A 22,313-nucleotide genomic window follows, 5' to 3' on the forward strand; every position below is an offset into this window, starting at 1 on the left:
GACACCACATGTCCCAGGAACTTGACTTCCTCTTTCCAGAAATCACACTTCTTGAACTGTGCGAAGAGCTGATGCTTCCTAAGAGTATCCAAAACCGCTCTTAAGTGCTCCTCGTGCTCTGCCCGGCTCACCGAATAAATCAAAATGTCATCAATGAAGACAATGACGAATCGAAACAGGAAAGGCCGAAACACCCTGTTCATCAGATCCATGAACACGGCCGGTGTGTTCGTCAGACCGAACGACATTACAAGGAACTCATAATGACCAAAGCTGGTCCTAAAAGCGGTCTTCTGCACGTCCCCATCCTTGACGCGCAACTGATGATACCCTGACTGCAGATCAACCTTCGAGAAGTACCGTGCCCCCTTCAACTGATCAAACAGACCATCAATCCTGGGCAAAGGGTACTTATTCTTCACAGTTACCAGATTCAGCCTGCGATAATCAATACACAATCGCAAGGAACCATCCTTCTTTACAAACAGAATAGGTGCTCCCCAAGGAGACACACTGGGCCGAATAAAATCCAATTCCAACAAACCATCTATCTGCTTCCTCAACTCCTCCATTTCACTCGGAGGCATACGATAGGTGGGTAAAGAAATGGGCGCCGCACCAGGCATAAGATCGATAGCAAAATCAATCTCACGCTGAGGAGGTAATCCAGGAATCGACTCAAACACATCTTCAAACTCTTGAACTACCGGCATACTAACCAATGCCAATTCGACCGAAATCTCCAACAGAGAAGAATAAAAATCAATACGAAGAGGTTAACTGACCTAAACTGGGAAAGTAACAGTCTCGCCCTCAGGTCCATGGATCGTCACTGATCTCGCTTCACAATCAATCTCAGCTCGCATCCTCGTGAGCCAATCCATACCAATATTAGCATCATAGTGATAAAGCGGTGCGACTGGCAAATCAACACGGATCGATCCACTTCCCAGATCGACCAAACAATCCATACAACGCTTGCCCAAGGCAGAGGACATCCCCGTAGCGGTAGTAAGCGTCACTCCTTGCATAGGAACAGATCTCAAACCCAAACGCTTAACTGCCGCATAAGAAATAAGAGAAGTAGTGGACCCTATATCCACTAACATAGAAACGGGAATACCTTCAATATGCGTTGTCACCTCAAAGGACCTCGGCACCAAGTCAGACATAGGCGCTTCAGCTGAAAGCGCATGAACACAAGCCTGCTGCTGACGATTCGGTGGAGGAACCATGGGCCGCTGAGGTGGCCTGAAACCAGGAACTGCAAGTCTGAAGGATGGATGAGCTGGCGCTGATTAAAGAGGAGGAGGAGAAATAACCTGAGGCATCGGACGGCTAACCCTCTGCGGTGGAGTAAAACCACCTGCTCGCATACAGGAGAAGTAGAAACGGTCCAAGTGCCCCACCTTCCCACAATAAGAACATCTCAGATCAGCTCTCATCTACTGAGTGGGCGGCGCTGAACGCCTAGGAGGAGAATCGACTCGCGGCCTCTTGCCGAGGAAAGGTGCACCCTGAAAATCCGGTCGCGGCCTAGGAACCATCGGTGCTCGGATGCGGGATGCTTTATCTCTGTCCTGCTCTGCTCGCAAGGACATGCTCACCAGCTCCGCATACGAAGAAATGCTAGCACAGCAAATCTTCGATCGGATCTCAGGTCTCAGTCCCTCAGAAAAACGCCGCATCCTCATCGGCTGATCACCTAGGATCAAAGGAACATACCACCCCAACTCAGTAAACCGGTTCTCATACTTTGTAACCGACAACCCTCCCTGGCGGAGGCGAAGGAACTCACTCTCCTTCTCATGTCGGTACGTCACCGGAAAATACTTCTCGTGGAAGCGCGCCTCAAACGCCTGCCACGACCACACAAAATTCTCCTCGACAGTGCGAAGCACACTGTCCCACCACAGACTGACCTCCTTCTCAAACATGAAGGTGGCAAGCTCAACCTGCTCGACCTCAGAGCAGTGCAACGGTCTCAGCATCTTAGAGATGCGGTCAATCCAATACTCGGCCTCCTCAGGTCTATGAGAACCCGCAAAAGTAGGAGGTCGCAAGCGTTGGAATCGCTCGAATGTGCCGCTGGCACTGACACTGGCACTCCCAGATGGAGGCATAGGTGAAACAGGTGGAGTCGCCCCCACTGACTGAGCAAAGATACCAGCCATGGAAGAGAGGAACTCCTGCTGCTGCTACTAGTGCTGCTGCTGCTGAATCTGCTGCTGCTGCATCAACAATATCATCTGCTCAAACCTATCAACAGGTGGAGTAGATGAAGGTGCACGGCTCAGCTCAGGAACCGAGGGTGTGACTGGAGGAGCCATCAGTGTCGACCCAACACCGGCACGAGATGGACCCGCCTGCGGATCTGATTGGCTATCGCTCAAGGGAGGAACCTTAGCAAGCGACTCAATCAGAGAGAGACGGGCCGAAGTCTTCGAACCCTTAGGAGGCATCCCTACATTCAATCAGAGGATGCAACCTGTAAGATTCTAAGTCACACAATCCATCCACACAACAACACAACACAACACAACTCCAAAGACAAACAACATGCATTCCATTAATCAAAATCGTCGCAATACAAGTAGTGCAGCAATACATTAATCACGACTAGGAAAGCATAAAAACAACAACATCTAACACTTCAACAACCACAACAACTACAATCACCACAAACAGCTACAACAACTACACAACTACAACACTCCAACTACAAGCCAGCAACGGCTACAAACAGAAAGAAAACACAAACAAAGTAAAAGACGGCCACGACGACAGCTACTCGTCGGAATCAGGAGATGGAGGCGGAGCACCCTTATCCTGCAAGCAACATAGGATAGACTTCAGAGTCTGAGACACCTTCTTAAACTTATGTTTAACAAGGGCTCGAAGATCAACCATATCCTGGTGTAAAGCAGCTTGCCCTTCTTCAAGCCGTGTAAGACGGACATCTCTGGCAGTCTGCTCTGCGCCCAGCTCTGGCGCCACAGGAGGAGAGCTATCACTCGAATCTTGTGCCTCATCTCCTTCCTCGTCTTGCTCTGTTTCTTCCCCAGACTCTGCACCACCTTTAGCATAACTCTCATCGTCACCGCTCTCAGACTCAGCCTCACCCTCTGAGGCAAGCCGACCAGAACCAACCTCCATCAGCTTGAGAGTCCTCAGATTGATATAACGAACAGGAACCGGCTTCTCAGCTCCAAGCCTGTAGCCAAACTCATGTGCAATCCTGCAAATGAGGCGGCCAAAGGGAAGTGACTCGGTCCTTCTACTCGAACGAGCGATGAGAATAATCTGGCACAAGACGTACGTCGGCACACACAACTTCGCTTCCTGCCCAACCTGATATAGAAAATCCACCATCAGGCGCGTACACTCGCTGCGGTTGCTCCACCTTGGATATACATTGAACGTAAAGATGTGGTGAAGCAAACGGAAGTCGTCCGTCATGTGAGAAGCCAAAAGACTCCTATTCGGCTGCCAACCAACCAGACGACCACACAAGGATCGGGTGCGACGATCCCTCTCGCGCACACTATCCACATTCATCTCGCTGGCATGCACTTCACCAAGTGGCACCTTCAAGAGTCGAGATATCAAAGCAACATTGACAATTCCAACTCGACCGCTACCACAGGGAATCTTGAACTGCAGAGGCTCCAGCGAAGGCTCCAGAATGTTGGCATAAAAGGCCCAAACAGTGCTAGCATTCACGCGATACTCGCTTTCAAACAAGGGACCCTAACCAGCCCCTTCTAGGCGCTCCAACAAGAAAAACTCACCAAAGAGCCGCAGATCAACATGAGCCTCAAAAAGGACTTTATGCCCTTCATAGACTCCATGCGACAACTCCGCCAACAAAGTCCTACTGACGGGAGCTTGAGGATCAAGGTCCCACTTCGTCTGGAACTTGCGTGTGGCGGACGTGCTAGCGGCGGCTCCTCTCGGCCTCCGTGCACGGGTTGGGCGGCTCGGCCCGGCTTCATCCACGGGCGCTCTCTTCTTCCCCATCAAGGAAAGAAGGGAAGAAATGGAAAAGATGGCCGTCACAATCTCAAAGAGGGCCATGAGAAATGAGAGAAAGAGAGAAATAGGAAGATGGTGAAGCTCCCACACAACTATTAGCCAAAAAGGGAAGGTAAGGGCTCAAATGAGAAGGAAAGAAAGAGAAATCAGCAATGGGAGGGAAGATTTGAAGATGGGGTGATGGGTTTGCACGAAAAATGGAGGAAGATGAAGATTTGGGAGAGATTTGAGAGGGTTTGGAGAGGTTTTTGAAGAAAAGGAGAGCTTGGGAGTGGGTTTTGTGAAGGAAGTAGGTAAAAGGAATGGGTTTAAAGGTGGAATCGTGGAGAGGTGGGCCACACTAGACCTAGGGACGATCGGCCCGCGTCGGCCCGGCCCGCTAAGCCCGCTGACCGGCGATCCCTCGCCGAACCGGCGATGGCATCGCCGGTCTCTGGACATATCGGCGATGCCTCGTCATTTTGGCGAGTCCCTCCTGGTCCCTCTTGGTCTAAAATGAGTGGTTCCCCTTGGGTCCCACAGAAAATGCCCCGATTGGCCCCTTGTGTAGTTTGACGCCTATCGGGTCATTTTGACAGAAATCTGATTCAAATAGCGATTTCTGGAAGGTTTAAAGGTGAAAAAGGGAGGATAGACCATCTAAACTCCTTAATAGAGGGTCTAGGAAAGGTTTCGGGTCGCTGTGTCTGATCAGGTAGGAGTACAGAATCGATCTCGGCGAAGGTTTTCAAGAAACTTTCGCCGATAGAAGCTACGGAGCACAAACACAAAAGCGATGATAGACCTGCACCCAAATACACTAAAGTGGCGACAACGTGTGGTGTGTGACCATAACCCAGGTCCGGTTTAATCCAGATTATGCTCTGATACCAACTTGTAACGCCCTGAAATTCGGGGGTCGAGCATAACTCAGCTCCCGAGTTCCAAAACATCACTTATACAACATATTTAATGATGAATGTATGTTGACTGTATTAGTGCATAAAACATGGAATAGATTAAGCCAAAACACAGATATGATTCAGGGAAAAGTGAATAAAGCAAGCGGAAGACTTATAGTAAAATGTGTACAAGTGTAAATCCCTGAATTACATATACAAGCCAGATCGTATGAAAGTGTTATTTAACAAAATTGTAAGTATCAAATTACATCATTTCAGTTTCCAAAAATAATCCCAGAGATCCCGCGCATCAGACCCAGGCTCGCTAGAACCCGTCTGAAAACTGCATATAGGAGAAGGCAGCCTCGTCGTCATCCAGCTCCCGCTCTGCCTCAGACGTCGCATCCACATCTGCAACATCAGGGCCTAAGACAGAGTCTGGTGGGTGTTTAACATCGCCCCAGAAATGTGAGAGTGAGTGATCAACTCAGTGGAACAATAAGGCACTGGTTAACATGTTATCAGTTCAATCAAACAGTAATGATAAAGCAGGATAAGTAAATAAATCCTAAGTACTCTTGTTAATGCAAGGATGTATGCAATATGATGCGTGCCCTCACGTGTACACCCTCAGCGTCTTCATCTTACGTTACACATGACATCGCCTCAAAGTGCGCCACATCTACAAAGCACATGCAAATGCGGTGCATGGATATGATTACCGAGTTGTTATTAGTCCATTTCACACAGCAGGATTGGGAAGCTAAGATACCTTCCTCATATCAACATCCAAACAGTGATCCATACTAGGGTCGTCAATCCTAGACATCTCATACGATCATATAGTTGAGGTCGTAGCAAAGGGCTCATCACCAATCAATGCACGCCTTTCATGCCCTTACTACCACAGATCGGCTCGTCACCTCCTTGCGGTATCCAGGTATGCTCGAGGTCACTACAAAGGGCTCGTCACCAATCAATGTAGGCCGACAGCATGAATATAGTGTCCCATACCACCATAATCGGCTAACGAGTTTAGTTGCTCATTGGTCACTACGGGGAGGCTCGTCACCCCAGCGTAGGCCGACAGCTCGACCACGGTGTCTCATACCACCATGTCCGGCTCATGAGTCTTAGCGGATCAAGTACCATAGTTAATAGGATTTCACTGGTAAGTTCGGTACCTTAGATTCAAACAGTAGTGTCCATACATGGTTAACATACAACGGACAATCGGGTTACTTGACGAACTCAACTAGCACGAGCGCACGTTGAATTGAGCGACATAGAGTGCGCAAACACTCTGCGTGCCAAACCACTGCCGACAACTCTAATACGGCTCGGGTTCGTCTAATACGTCCTACGTGGCGAAAGCAATCTCAACCATGAACACAGGGTCAATTACCAATTTCCTGGACTAAGGCATAGTCCCAAACACCTTACACTACTACAAATATTCATATGGAATGTAAAACAGTAATGGAACAACAACTCAAATCATGGTACATACACATCTGAAGAATATCAACTTAACATAAATGTAAGCATAGGAAATGCTTGAATTTAAATAACTTGGAATGTAACTGCATAAAGGAAATCATGCGCATCAATAGGAGTATTGAGAATCACTTCTCAACGCCCACAATAAGTGTAATAAGTTACACTTTAGATCATTCATGCATTTCTACAAACACTTAGCATACATGGAAATAACATACATGACGTATGTTGAAATACATGGACTTAGACAATTCCTTTTACCAAGGAGTTGTCATACATGCATCTAGCATACATACATGACAATTAATGTAATGCCCTGAAATTCGGGGGTCGAGCATAACTCAGCTCCCGAGTTCCAAAACATCACTTATGCAACATATTTAATGATGAATGTATGTTGACTATATTAGTGCATAAAATATGGAATAGATTAAGCCAAAACACAGATATGATTCAGGGATAAGTGAATAAAGCAAGCGGAAGACTTATAGTAAAATATGTGTACAAGTGTAAATCCCTGAATTACATATACAACCAGATCGTGTAAAAGTGTTATTTATCAAAATTTAAGTATCAAGTTACATCATTTCAGTCCACAATATTCCAGGAATCCCGCGCATCAGATCGAGGCTCGCTAGAACCCGTCTCAAAACTGCATATAAGAGAAGGCAGCCTCGTCGTCATCCGGCTCTGCCTGCCTCAGACGTCGCATCCACATCGCAACATCAGGGCCTAAGACAGAGTCCGGTGGGTGTGTAACACCGCCGAAACGTGGGAGTGAGTGATCAACTCGGTGGAACAATAAGGCACTTTGGTTAACATGTTATCGCTTCAATCAAACAAGAATGATAAAGCGGATAAGTAATTAAATCCTAAGTACTCTTGTTAATGCAAGGATGAATGCAATATGATGCGTGCCCTCACGCATACACCCTCGGCGTCTTCATCTTACGTTACGCATGACATCGCCTCAAAGTGCGCCACATCTACAAAGCACATGCAAATGCGGTGCATGGATATGATTACCAAGTTGTTATTAGTCCATTTCACACAACAGAATTGGGAAGCTAAGATACCTTCCTCATATCACCATCCAAACAGGGATCCATACTAGGGTCGTCAATCCTAGATATCTCATACGATCATATAGTTGAGGTCGTATCAAAGGGCTCGCACCAATCAATGCACGCCTTTCATGCCCTTACTACCACGATCGGCTCGTCACCTCCTTGCGGTATCCAAGTATGCTCGAGGTCACTACAAAGGGCTCGTCACCAATCAATGTAGGCCGACAAAGACGAATATAGTGTCCCATACCACCATAATCGGCTCACGAGTTAAGTTGCTCACCGGTCACTACGGGAGGCTCATCACCCCAACGTAGGCCGACTCGACCACGGTGTCCCATACCACCATGTCCGACTCATGAGTCTTAGTGGATCGTGTACCATGGTTATTAGGATTTCACTGGTAAGTTCGGTACCCTAGATTCAAGCAAGAGCGTCCATACATGGTTAACATACAACGGACAATCGGGTTACTTGACGAACTCGACTAACACGAGCGCACGTTGAATTGAACGACATAGAGTGCGCAAACACTCCGCGTGGCCAAACCACTGCCGCCAACTCTAATACGGCTCGGGTTCGTCTAATACGTCCTACGTGGCGAAAGCAATCTCAACCACGAATATAGTGTCAATTACCGATCTCCTGGACTAAGGCATAGTCCCAAATATCCTACACTACTACAGATATTCATATGGAATGTAAAACAATAATGGAATCAACAACTCAAATCATGGTACATGCACATCCGAAGAATATCAACTTAACATAAATGTAAGCATAGGAGATGCTTGAATTTAAATAACTTGGAATGTAATCGCATAAAGGAAAATATGCGCATCAATAGGAGTATTGAGAATCACTTCTCAACGCCCACAATTAGTGTAATAAGTTACACTTAGATCATTCATGCATTTCTACAAACACTTAGCATACGTGGAACAACATACATGACGTATGTTGAAATACATGCACTTAGACAATTCCTTTTACCAAGGAGTTGTCATACATGCATCTAGCATACATACATGACAAATAATCATGGCAAACACAAGTGCATATTTTATACGTATACGGTACTTTATAAATACACTTAGAATACACAAATCTCAATATAGCACATGCATGTCGAAAGCAATGTAAACACAACATTTGGCATGTGAAATCTCATCCATAACAAGAATAAATCACTAATCGGGATTGAAAGCCTTGAAAACCATAACCTATACACTTAAAGTCCGCACCTTAAGCGAAGAAAGAACCGCCGAGCTGATTTAGACGAGTTGTCTTCGTCAACGGCGCTAGAATACCCTAAAATAAGGATAGAAATGAGATACAACAACACCAAGTCTAGTCTAAGCTCTAACACAGGTTAGGGTTAGGTTAACTTACCCCAAAGGAACTCAGAATTGTCAGAGGAACGATTTAAAGTGAAGGTTCGAAGATGAAGAAGAACAAGGAAGAATCAAGATGAATCACCAACCAATCTCTCTCACTAACTCTCTCTTTTCCACTCTCTTTCCAAGCTAGGGTTAGAGAAAATTCGTATGGAAATGAGAGCTAGGGTTTAAGGACTATATATAGGCCTTAAAATGATGGAAATAACCTCAGGGACAAGGTATACTTAGGTTATAACCAAAGTAAGCCTTTCTCGATCCAACGAAGCACTTCTGGTGGGCCTATAACCACGAAAGGTCGGACTTAAGCTCCTTGACCATGGATCTAGGTCAAGCTGAGATTTCATACCGACCGGCTCTTGATCAGACGTGGCGGACCACACTCAATTCAACGGTCATGGAAACTCGATCGGTCCACAAGCACTAGGATATGCCTGGGCCAACCATCCTGATTCGAGGGTGAAATTGGGTCAGAATCCAACGGTCGAATGCTTAAAATCGTCGCGCAAGCGACACGACTTAGATTTTAATAAAAGCTTAATAAATTCCAACTGTTCTCACACTCTTCACTCCGAGCTCAATCAAATCGACCCAGAACATCAGATCGACTTGATTTTCGAGGTGAAGATCAAGCCCAACTCGGTGACCGCAACAGCCTAAGATCATCACTATCGGACTTTCGACGCGCGGTCCAGGTCCGATCCAGATCTTCCAAAAATTCCCCAGAACAACTGGATTTAGCGATGGATCCCGGATTTCAGAGTAACGTAGCGCTCACTAATCTACACGTTTAGAGCCATGCAGATACAATTTAAAGTGATTGATGCGAATTTCACAAGCAATCGAGTAAAGCGCTAATTACCCCGAAACAACTACTTAAGGAAAGATAAGCATAAAAATCCCAAGGTCGTTACAATTAATCATGGCAAACATAAGTGCATATTTTATACGTATACGGTACTTTATAAATACACATAGAATACACAAATCTCAATATAACACATGCATATCAGGAAAGCAGTGTAAACACAACATTTGGCATGTGAAATCTTATCCATAACAAGAATAAATCACTAACTGGCGTTGAAAGCCTTGAAAACCATTACCTATACACTTAAAGTCCACACCTTAAGCAAAGAAAGAACCACCGAACTGATTTAGACGAGTTTTCTTCGTCAACGGCGAAAGAATACCCTAAAGCAAGGATAGAAATGAGATACAACAACACCAAGACTAGTCTAAGCTCTAACACAGGTTAGGGTTAGGTTAACTTATCCCAAAAAGAACTCAGAACCGTCAGAAGAACGATTCAAAGAGAAGGTTCAAAGATGAAGAAGAACAAGGAAGAATCCAAGATGATTCACCAACTTATCTCTCTCACTTTCTCTCTCTTTTCCACTTTCTTTCCAAGCTAGGGTTAGAGAAAATCGTATGGAAAAGAGGGCTAGGGTTAAGGACTATAAATAGGCCTTTTATTGATGAAAATAACCCTAGGGACAAGGTATACTTAGGTTATAACCAAAGTAAGCCTCACTCGATCCAACGAAGCACTTCTGGTGAGCCTATAACCACGAAAGGTCGGACTTAAGCTCACTGACCATGGATCTAGGTCAGGCTGAGTTTTCGTACCGACCAGCTCTTCAGATCAGTCGTGGCGGACCACACTCAATTCAACGGTCACGGAATCTCGATCAGGTCCACAAGCACTCGGATATGCCTGGGCCAACTATCCTGATCAGAGGGTGAAATTGGGTTAGAATCCAACGGTCAGATAGCTTAAAATCATCGCGCAAGCGACACGACTTAGATTTCATAAAAGCTTAATAAATCCTAACCATTCTCATACTCTTCACTCCGAACTCAAGAAAATCGACCCAGAACATCACATGGACTTGATTTTCAAGGAGATGGTCAAGCCCAACTCGGTGACCGCAACAGCCTAAGATCATCGCGATCGGACTTTCGACGCGCGGTCCAGGTCCGATCCAGATCTTCCAAAAATTCCCCAGAACAACTGGATTTAGCGATGGATCCCAGGTTTCAGAGTAACGTAGCGCTAACTAATCTACAAGTTTAGAGCCATGCAGATACAATTTAAAGTGATTGATGCGAATTTCACAAGCAATCGAGTATAGCGCTAATTACCCCAAAAACAACTACTTAAGGAAAGATTAGCACAAAAAATTCCAAGGTCGTTACAACATAATCACGCACACACATGGTGGGCCTCATGCATCACAATTGGGCCTCACACATTCAATGGGCACCACGCATATAATCAGCCTTCCCAATCGACCTCATACAATCACAATGGGTCTTACATAATCACAATGGGCCTCATACAATGATGATAGACCTCATACAATCTCAATGGGCCTCACATGGTCACAATGGGCCTCATACATCACAATTGGTCCTCACACAATGACCTCATACAATCATAATGTTATACTATCACATACTCATAATCGGTATCGATAATCGGCCTTTATAAAAGGCGGGGTCCATAGATGGACAGTAGATCCATAACATGAGGGTCAGCCCTCAACTGTGGATATACCAAATCTAATAGCATGGATCCTTCCATCTATGTTGAGGATGAACTCTCCTTATATCAAGGTTGGGCCTAGGTGGCCTTACCTATATACTTAAGGATCTGGAAAGGGTTCCTTCTCCATACTATCATATAACCCACTAGATGCCCCAGGAGGCCCAAATAAGTCCTAGATGGACTCCAAGATAAAAGAAATAATCCTACTAACAACCAATGAGGGGCCCAACATCTTGGGATAGCCCAATGAATAGATGGATCGTGCAATATCAATGAGGTCCAATAATTAGGGTCAACCCACTTAGAGAAGGATGAGAATGGGCCTAACAAAAGCCTAAGGGAAGGTCACAATGTGGACATTTAACTATCATTGTCCATCAATGTGGACATTTAACCAACATTGCTCCCAAGGAGTGGCCCACATAGAGCCAAACATATAATAGGCCCATGGCCTCACATAAGGGCCTAATACACATCCCATTGGGCCTCACATAAAGGCCTCATATACATCACATTGGGCCTCACCAAATGGGCCTCTCATACATCATAATGGGCCTCATCATATGGGCCATATATACATCACATCGGGCCTCATCATATGGGTCTCTCATACAATCACATCGGGCCTCATCGAAGGCCACAGACACATCACAATGGGCCTCACCAGATGGGCCACAAATATATCACAACGGGCCTTACTCATGGGCTTCAAATAAATCACAATGGGCCTCATACTTGGGCCTCAAATACATCACATGGGCCCAATACACATCACAATGGGCCGCATCACATGGGCCTCAATTACATCATAATGGACCTCATCAATGGGCCTCAGGTACATCTCATTTGGGCCTCGAACATGGGCCTCAAATACATCACATTTGGGCCTCAAACATGGGCCTCAAATACATCACATATGGGCCTCAAACATGGGCCTCAAATACATCACGTTTAGGCCACGCCAATCAACAAGCAGACCTGAAAACTGATGAACGACAAGGATAAAGCATACATATCATGGTGGGCCTTGAAATGATCTGGAAATAGGGTGGACGGTGTGGATACAACACCTACATCATGTGGGTCCCATTGTCCACGTGCGGATGGTATTGATAAAACACTTACATCAGGGTGCCCCAGCATAATGGACATACGGTGTGAATACTTACATCATGCGGGGTCCAGCAAAATGGATGGACGGTGTGTATATGACACATACATCTCCTATACACAAGGAAAAACTCTTTATACACAAGGAAAAACTCTTTTGAACTCTTAATACTTCAACACTTTGGACACCTTACTTTCACTCAAGACTTAGACTCACTCTTTTTTGTTCTATATGTATATACATAATGAGACTCTTCCCATATTTATAGAGGGCTATGGAAGATTCTAGAATCAACACAACTCTAAAGAGTTTTAGAAGCTTCCAAATATTTTATAAGGTTCCATCATATTCTGAAATATTTTAAGAGAATCCGGAAGGTTCTAGCATAGTCCGGAACATTCCAAAAGAGTTAAGAAGACTATCAAACTCTAGAAGTTTCCGGAAGATTCTAGAAAATTCTAGAATTTTTTGGAAATGTCCGGAAGTTTTCGGAAGACTCTGGAATATTCAAGAGAGGTGGTGATGACATTTAACATTTCACTGGCTGGTGTCGTTAGGGCTGGTGTTGTATTCAGGCATTATTTGCTTTTTTTGGGCTTTATTTTGGCGGATTCAATTGCAAAAACTGATATTTAGACATTGATTTCAGATCTTTTTTTTTTTGCTTGCTCCATTAGTTTCCTTCTTTGGGTAATGGCAGTTTCTTCCTCTTGGGTAGAAGGCCTTTATATCTTCAGCAACGACTTCTCAGGTAAAGTTGTTGAGTGGACAAATCTGAATATTATTAAATGGGCAGAATAATGTCAACTTGTGGGATTTTGCGGTCACCACACATATGCATGATTCTATTGCTTCAGTTTCCCAAGAAACTGGAAAATCCAAGCAGGATATAACTGTAGTCACCATAGATCAGTGCTTGGCATTTCTTTTGATACTCAAGGGATCTTGATCATTCATAACAATGTTTATATGGAAAGGACCACAACTTCCAAGCTTCTAGGATGTTCAAAGATATCTAGGAATTTGATGCATGAGATACTTTGAAGAAGAGAATTCAAGATCTAGGGAGTAGTTCTTTCTGTATTGATTTGTTGCAATACTTTTGTTTTGTACCCTTTATAGCTGTAGAATCTGACTTTGAATTACCCTATGGAGATTTGTTAATCTTGTTGTTTTCCACTACTTTTATAGGCTTTCGAACTGAAGCACCAGATTTCCTATCCATCTATTGTAAGTAGTATGATTTGAAGGAGAATAGAAACATGGCATTCTATTTTGATTGTACGGCGGTTGATTTATAGCTCCAGAAATATGAAGTGTCAAATTTTCAATACTCAAATTGTTTGGCATAATCTGCCTAGGGCAGGCTTGACTTTCCTTAAACAGGATTCCCTTGGAGTTTAGAGAATTGGGTTGAAGAAATTAGGCAAATCTTCTAATTGCAGTCATTTGTGAAGTTTCATTCTCACCGTATTCTTAGTTTGTGAAATTAGGCTAACACACATTTGGAGTCTAGTCCCACCATGTGGTATCATATTCAGAGTTTGTTTAGCTGATCTTCAGTAAGCACATTTGGTTTTCTTGTGATGAAAATTCTGGTTATCTGCTATCTGTGCATGGCTTTAGAAGTTGTGGTATCATAACACAAACTTCTTGTTGTTTTGTTATTAATAAAGGTATTGACTTCACTGTTATATCTTTATGTTGGCTCTTCTTACTGCATTTTGTAGTTTATTGTTTGCTTTCTTATTGTTGTTAGGATGTATGCTCACTATTTGGTAATCATATTAATCATAACAAATGTCCTGCATTGAAACTCATGTCAACATCATGGTCTTTGGTTATTGGGCTCGTTGACTGAATGCAAGTTATTCTCTTGGTTTGTCACTCTTGTGCTTGTCTTGTGGCTATTCTCAATCTCCATGATCTCCCAAGTATAATTGCTCATTGAGATCATGGATAAGGCTTAGATGATGGCATTGCTCAGCAATTTGGCTTAGGTACATTTTTGGGTTTCAATTATTGTTCCTTTTTTCACTTGATAGACAGCTTGGATATTTCATCAACTGGAGTAGGGTCTATTATACTAGATGATTTTAATTTTCATGAATCTATCCATCTTGACAATTTTGAGTAAATCATACATTGTGACAAGTTAGAATGCAGGTTTTTCTTTGTTTTGCTGACTTGATGAACATAACTGAGGAGTCTTCATTGGGATTTTTTTCCTTTACATTTTTTGCATTGTAGAAACATTAATTAATTATGGAGTGAGTATCCAACATAAGATCACATCATTCATTCCTAATGTTGGATTACAGGTAACTTAATGATGGTTTCTCTCTTATTCATCTGATTTCAACAACATTGTTGCATTAGAACTCAGTGCAAGAATAGGTGGTAACTACCTTATATAGTCAGTGTTATTTATGGTCTACCATACACAACTTGTTTTTTTGAAGAACAACCATCTCTTTCTTACAGTGAAGATCTGTGTCATAGTTAATGTAGTCGCATTTGATTACTCTTTTGATGATGTTCAGATGAAGAACTTGTTTTGATAAATTTGATATTAACGTACATGCCTTGTTTTGTCAAAACAACCAGCTATATGCTCGTAGGCACTTTCTGTTTCCTCCTTTGAGTATTGAGGAATACAATGAACGCGTGATGGCAATAGTACGCTGTGAAGCACAGGCATGTGTAAATCCTTTTTTCTTCCAACGAAGATAATGTAGTTTTATAACGATAAAAACCCTTTTTTTTTTCTCTCTTTTTTTCTTTATTTCTAGCTCTTTCGATTTCTATTTTCCTTTGTTTTCAACAATAGAATTTTCGTGTACTATTGTCTTGATGGAGCAACTGTGATTTTTAAAAAAATTTATTTATTTATTTGCATTTCAGTTTTAGTAGTTTGGATAAGTATATAGTCTTATTCTAAGAATACAATAATTGCCAGTTATTTGTTTGGCATCCTTGCAACTCATTCATTACTTTTTGTGTTTTAGGATGCATTGCTCAAAAAACTTCTTGATGATGACTACTTATCAGAAGAAGGTTAGTATTAGATTGTTACCCTTCCAAATGCTATTTAAAGTGGCCTTTTGTCACACCCCGAACTCGGAAACCCGGGCTCACAGAGTTTCCAATCGCCGAATCCTACGCCGACAACCTCCGTAGTACCCCATTCTCGGCTCCCAGCGCCTATACGCCAGATTCCAATCCTGGGATCCTACAAGGAGGATTTGTAAGTGATTTTTTTTTTAACATAACCACAAGTGTACCCAATTCATAATGGCATCATCATCATCATATATCCACTAATAATAAATCATTGATTACAATGTTGAAAGACAATACATGCATATAATAAAATCTCCACAAAGCTCGACGGCATGCTCCTACTCTTTGTCAACTACGACTGCCCAAGCGTCGCATGCATGCATCTATCATGCATAAGCTTATAGAAAGCTTAGAGGGTGGTGTAAGTATGTGCGTAAGATCAGTGCCAAGCACACAGATATTAGAGTAAATGAAAATACTAGCAAGTCTGTAGAAATATTACAACAATATCCAGGATATGCAGTGCAAATACATAATATGCCAGTGCCATGAATTGAGAAAGTAATTTAGATCAGTTATACAAGTGTAGAAACATAGTAAGCCAAATATTAATCACCGAGAATACAATACAATATGTAATACTTAACGAGCCACGAATACCATCGGCCTCATCTAAGCCATGCAAAAACATAGTAAACCAAATGCTATGTGCTGGGGATAGATCATATGATATTAGAGTATGTAATGCGGATGACCAAGCTGCAGTTGTAATCGGGAGGATAACGCGTAGTATCGCAAACGATAGGGGTCCATCACAAAGGACTTCTATCCAAACCAGTCCCATACCTAAATTTGGATAGCTAGACTCAATGTGCTAAACTCCTGATCATCCTGGTCATTGCGATGATACACATAATGATTTGGTTGCGCATCACTGACCCGAGTGTATAGTGAATGAATAAATAAATGGATCAAGAGCTAAGCATGCAACTCCTACTAGCAAGTCTGCATGTGACCGCAACAGTGTTCGATGTGGGACAAGGTTTCGCCTTACTGTATGCACAGTAACATGCCAACACAGTAGCCTGCCAACTACTGGTAGCTCGTCCAGGCCCTTAGGCCCCACCCACATCAGCGTCCGCCCATGTGAGCCCGCCCACGTGTGTAATAGTGACGAGTTATCACAATATCAAAATCGTATATCTCTGGAATCATCACTGGGGTCTAGTACACTACATGTTGACTGCCGCTCTCCAAGCCGCACAGCCTAGTGACCGTAAGGGACCTCACTACCCGCCTGTGGTCAACCAATCACCAACAAGGCTTGGTGGTAGCAGACCCATTTACGAGCTGGTCAAACTCAGCCTAGCTATGCCCCCTCACTCAGGCGAGTAAGGCCACACCCCTCCCAATCGACCACGCTACAATGGGAGATGCAACCTAAAGGTAAAGGCACTCAGGAGCTCATATTTTCCACTCGGTCTCGACGTTGGGGTGTCTCCTGGTATCATGGATGTTTAGGGGATTTCATCCAAGGACATCCTAAGTGCCCTAAATGCTCAAATAACATTTCCGGTGTCCCAACTTGCCATCCACGTCATGCCTATGGAGGCCATGGCCTTGATGTCGCTAGGGCATATGGTGTTCATATCATAAAATGCTGAGGTATATGCATCATATCGTCCAGTCATGCAATAATCCGCCCAATGGCATGTGCTATGATCACGTCTCATAACACACATACATATAATGTATATGGCATGAAACATGAAGCTATGCATGATTATCGAACTTAACAATGATTGATCACACAATCACAATGGGCCTCATCTAATCACAATGGGCCTCACACAATCACATTGAGTCTCGTGCCATAGGCCTCATACAATCACAATGAGCCTCATACAACCTCAATGGGCCTCATTCAAACATAATGGCCTCATTCAAACACAATGGTCCCCATATAATCGCAATAAGCCTCAGATAAACACTGTGGGCCTCACATAGTCACGATGGGCCTCATACAATCCCGACGGGCCTCGTATAATCCCGACGGGCCTCATACAAACATAATGCTATGTTAACACATACCCAATGCATATACTAACATGGTCGAAATCAATGATCGACCTTTATACGGCGGGGTCCCCAGAAGGACAGGAGATCTAATTCATAACATGAGGATCAGTCCTCAACGGTGGATATACCAAATCTGATACCACCGATCCTACCATCTACAGTGATGATATATTGGCCTCATAACAAGGGTAGATCTAGATGGCCTACTCATGGGCCTAATGATGGGCTTCTAGGTTTGGGTACTTCTACTAGCATTAATGGGGACCCAAAGAATTGGGATATCCCAATAAGGTGGGATGGATTATAGTAATAATAGTGGGGGCCCATCTGTTTGGGCTAGTCCACTAAGGAGGGAATGAGAACAGGCCTAATCAATGGGCCTTAGGGAGGATCACAAGATGGACACTTAACCACCATTGCTCTTACAATGTAGACATTTAACCATCATCCCTCCTAAGACATGGCCCATAGAATTTATCTCATGATGGGGCCCAAGGCTTATACTAACCAAGAGAATGATTAGGCAAACATAATTATAGTGGATTTACACATTACAATGGCGTCATCTCATGGGCTCTCATATATCGCATTGGGCCTCAACAAGGGTCATAAATACATCATATCGGGCCTCTCTCAAGGGCTATAAATATATCATATTGGGCCTCACACAAGGGTCATAAACATATCATGTTGGGCCTCATACAAGGTTCTCATGAGACAACCCATGGCCCACACAATAGCTGAAAAATTAATGGGCATCATCCACAATATTCTACATACCATGTTGGGCTCCAAGTAATGGCCCAAGGCCTAAATACATCAAAATGGGCTACATGAGGGGTAGCCTATGGCCCAAAAACATCATGGCCAAGGAGAACATCCTACCCATGCATTATATTGGACTTCATGGGTAATCCACATGCTCCAATTAAATAGCCAGGTGTAACCAACATCCACCAATGTGTGCTTTACAATTCAGCCCAAAACTAGGCAAGTTGGGTGGGCAGCAAGGATTTAGCCACATATATCATATTGGGCCCTTATGGGGCGGCCCATGAAACCCAACAAAATAGATGGGCAGCATGTGCAACACATACATCATAACAGGCCCTCATGGGGCAGCCCGTGGCTAGAGAATTGATAAACAATGTGCTTCCAATACACACATCAAGGTGGGCCTCACAACTGTACAATGGGTAACCAATCATACAACAAATGGGGCCCCTGCACATCATAAATGGCCTCACCAAAGGTGGCCGGCATGAATATGGTACATTCAACATGGTACGGCCCAATAGGAATATGGAATCTACCTCATAATGGGGTCCACGACCCATACACAATTTGGTAAACAGATGGATAGCATGGGATGTCTACCACTCAAATCGTAAGGTTTAGCAATGGTCCTTTTAAGACATACACAAGGTGAGCCTTACTAGGCAAAGATACAACCCATAAGCAAAAACGCCCACTCAAGATTTTGGGCACACCACAACCTGAGGGTTCATGTACAGGGTTCAGATACTTTATTAAATTCTTTGGGAAGGTGGTGGACCCCATATAAAATTTCTATCAAACAAATTTAAGACTATGTGGGGCCCACTTATGAAGAAGGAAAATTTATATATTATAGTTTTATGTATGAGATAGCCCTCCATGATCATGTATGCATAAGTTTCTATGAAGGTCTAAACAATGGCACTTGGGAGAGGTGTAGAAAATCTGTGCAAAAATGACTTTTAGCCATTTTGGGCGTCCCAAGATTAGGTGGGGCCGCCTTTTTGGAATGCCATTAGGTGCCCTAGGTGACCCTATGTTTTTACTTCAAGACCCAAAAGATTCAGTCCGCTGGATGTACGCATATGATATTTGGCACGAGGCCAAACATGGGCATTTAAATTTTCTGAGCAAAATTTCCTTCACAACTATGCCTAGCACCATTTTTGAGATCCACTCCCCAATCGCGTGGGGTCTTCTTTGACCCAATTAAAATATTATTTCTTTGTTCATTATTATATTTTGAAGGTTTCAAGTGGTGTTCAACTCGTATCTTGAACATGGGGTCCAGTACATATGCCCAAATTGGTCTAAAACTTAGAAAAACAGACGCGTAGTTCAGAAGTGGATTTGTCCCATCTTTGCGCCCAGTTTTCAAACACATGGGATCCTTTCTAGATGAAGTTATAGGACATACTAATACTCTAACATGTGAAAGAAACATCCCATTGGTCGGTCTCGATGGATTCACATACACGATTTTATTATTATTATTTTTGGCATAAGGCCGAACATGACCCGCTGAAATTCCTGCACAGGAATTTCTAGACAACCGTCCCTGGCCCTACTTTTAAACATCGGTTTTCCAAGTATTAGGATGGGCCATAAATTCTGGGTGGTGGCCCGCACATATCTTGAATGTGGGGCCCACCATGGATGCCTAAAGATGGCCCAAAATTCCAAAAAATTTCAGGTATGGGTTCAAAGGCCATAAGCATCCTATTAAAAAAAACTTAACAGTATACAACAGATAAAAATAGAAAAAGGAGAGATATACCTCGTGCTTACATCAGAGTGGGTCCAATCCAGGTGGGCCACACTATAAAAAACCACCAGATCAATGAACATGAATGATTATAAAGGAAAAGGGAATATATCAAGCACACATGCAAATGTCCTATTTGGCGTCGAAAAATGCACACACCACGGTCTCCATGGCTGTCCATATGGACGGCCTGATCATCCACATACATCAAGTGTAGGTTCCACTTCCAGGCGTGGATGGTGTGGATGAAACACTTATATCAGTGGGTCCCACCATCCATGGCTAGACGGTGGACGGTGCAGATATGAATCACATACATCATGGTTGGCCCCACATGGCTGGGATGGAACACGTACATCGATGTGGGGTTCCACACCACCGTCCTGGCAGGTGGATGGAGTGGATATATAACATATATATCAAGGTGGGTCCCACCCACATGTGCAGGGGTGGGCCACATCCTCCAGATGAATGAACAGTTTAGATATAACGATACATCATGGTGGAGTCCACCGTCCTGGCCAATGGATGGCTGGATGAAACCATACATCATGGTGCGTCCCACCATTGGACGAACAATTGGGATATAACCCATACCTCATGATGGAACCATGGAACTTGCTGCGTCAGTGCAGCAGCAGCTGCTGCATCTGGACCCACAACAGACGGACAGTGTGGTCTGAAACACATATATAATGGTGGGTCCACACGTGTGGGCCACACGATGGATCGATGGAGTGGATTAAATCCAATTCACGCAGTAGACCCAACAGTTGCTGGACGTCAGTCCAGCAGCAGGTGAATCAGCCTGATATTGGACCGTTGGATCCGCCCATCTGGGCGTTAGCTCTGCTTCAAGAATGGGGCCCATGGTCCTGTATGATATGGAAAGAATGGATGGATGGTGTGGGTGCACTGCACACATTAAGGTGGGGTCCACGCATGTGGCCCACCAGCGTTGGAATCAGGCTGATATCTGTTTTGTCCTGTCGTCCAGACGGTCAGCAGTCTAGACGGTTTGCTACTGTTGATGCAGCCCACAAACACGAGATCTGGGCCGTGCAGATGAACGACTGAGGATATAGAATATACGTAAGTGGGTTCCACTGTCTGGACAGTGTGAATGTAACACATTCAGCAAGGTGGGTCGTCGTGATGGCCCACCAGCGGCTGGATACAACTGATATTCATGTTTTCCTTTTCATCAGGCAGTGAGCAGCACCTGCTGCTGCTATGACGTAGCCCACAAGAGCTCTGGATCTGCACCGTTGCAGATGGACGGAGCAGGTATAATACACCCATCAAGTTGGGCCCCATAGACGACTATGGAGCTGGAATCCAGCTGATATTTATTCATTTCCACCATCCAGACGGTCCAATTAGATAGTCAGTCCAGTAGGGTGGACAACAAAACCGTCCCACCTGCTGGATGGTCTGGATGTCCATGCATGTATCTAATAGGTGGGCCACACATCATCAAAAGAATAGAGAGAGAGAGAGAGAGAGAGAGAGAGAGAGAGAGAGGCACCCACCTTCCTTCTTTTCCTTCGTAATGCTCCAAAGCTCTAAAGAGGCTCCTTCAATGGTGGAGATGGGCTTTTAATGGCTGGATTGAAGGGGATCTAAGGTGAATGTGGCTGGAAATGGGAGGGCTGCCATGGACGTTTTTAGCTCCTCCCTTGCTAGGAGAGAAAATGAAGAAGAAGAAGAGAGAGAGTGAAAGTATGGGTCGTAAGAGAGTAATAATGGGTTGTAAGAGCATAGGGAAGAGAACCTCATAATGACTTGTAAGAGAGTGTTGACTAAAGCTCTCATGGGAAATGGTGCAGCTAGGGTGGGTCCACCTAGAAAAACGTTTGCACCCTCCTAAAGTGGGCCCCGCATCAATCAAGGGCTCAAATCTTACAAATGTTATATCTTTTGATCTACCTGTCAGATCGGCACATGAGACGTGACGTTGGAACCGCAGCGACGATGCGGTCGCAATGACATAGGTCTTGGATCAAGCCTTCTTGAAATTACAGGATGTGACTTAGAGTCACGCGCAAACACCGTCTACGCGTCATGGGTCATTGGAATTTGACTTG

Source organism: Magnolia sinica, chromosome 18 (genome assembly GCF_029962835.1).
Source record: "Magnolia sinica isolate HGM2019 chromosome 18, MsV1, whole genome shotgun sequence".
Classification (NCBI taxonomy): domain Eukaryota; kingdom Viridiplantae; phylum Streptophyta; class Magnoliopsida; order Magnoliales; family Magnoliaceae; genus Magnolia; species Magnolia sinica.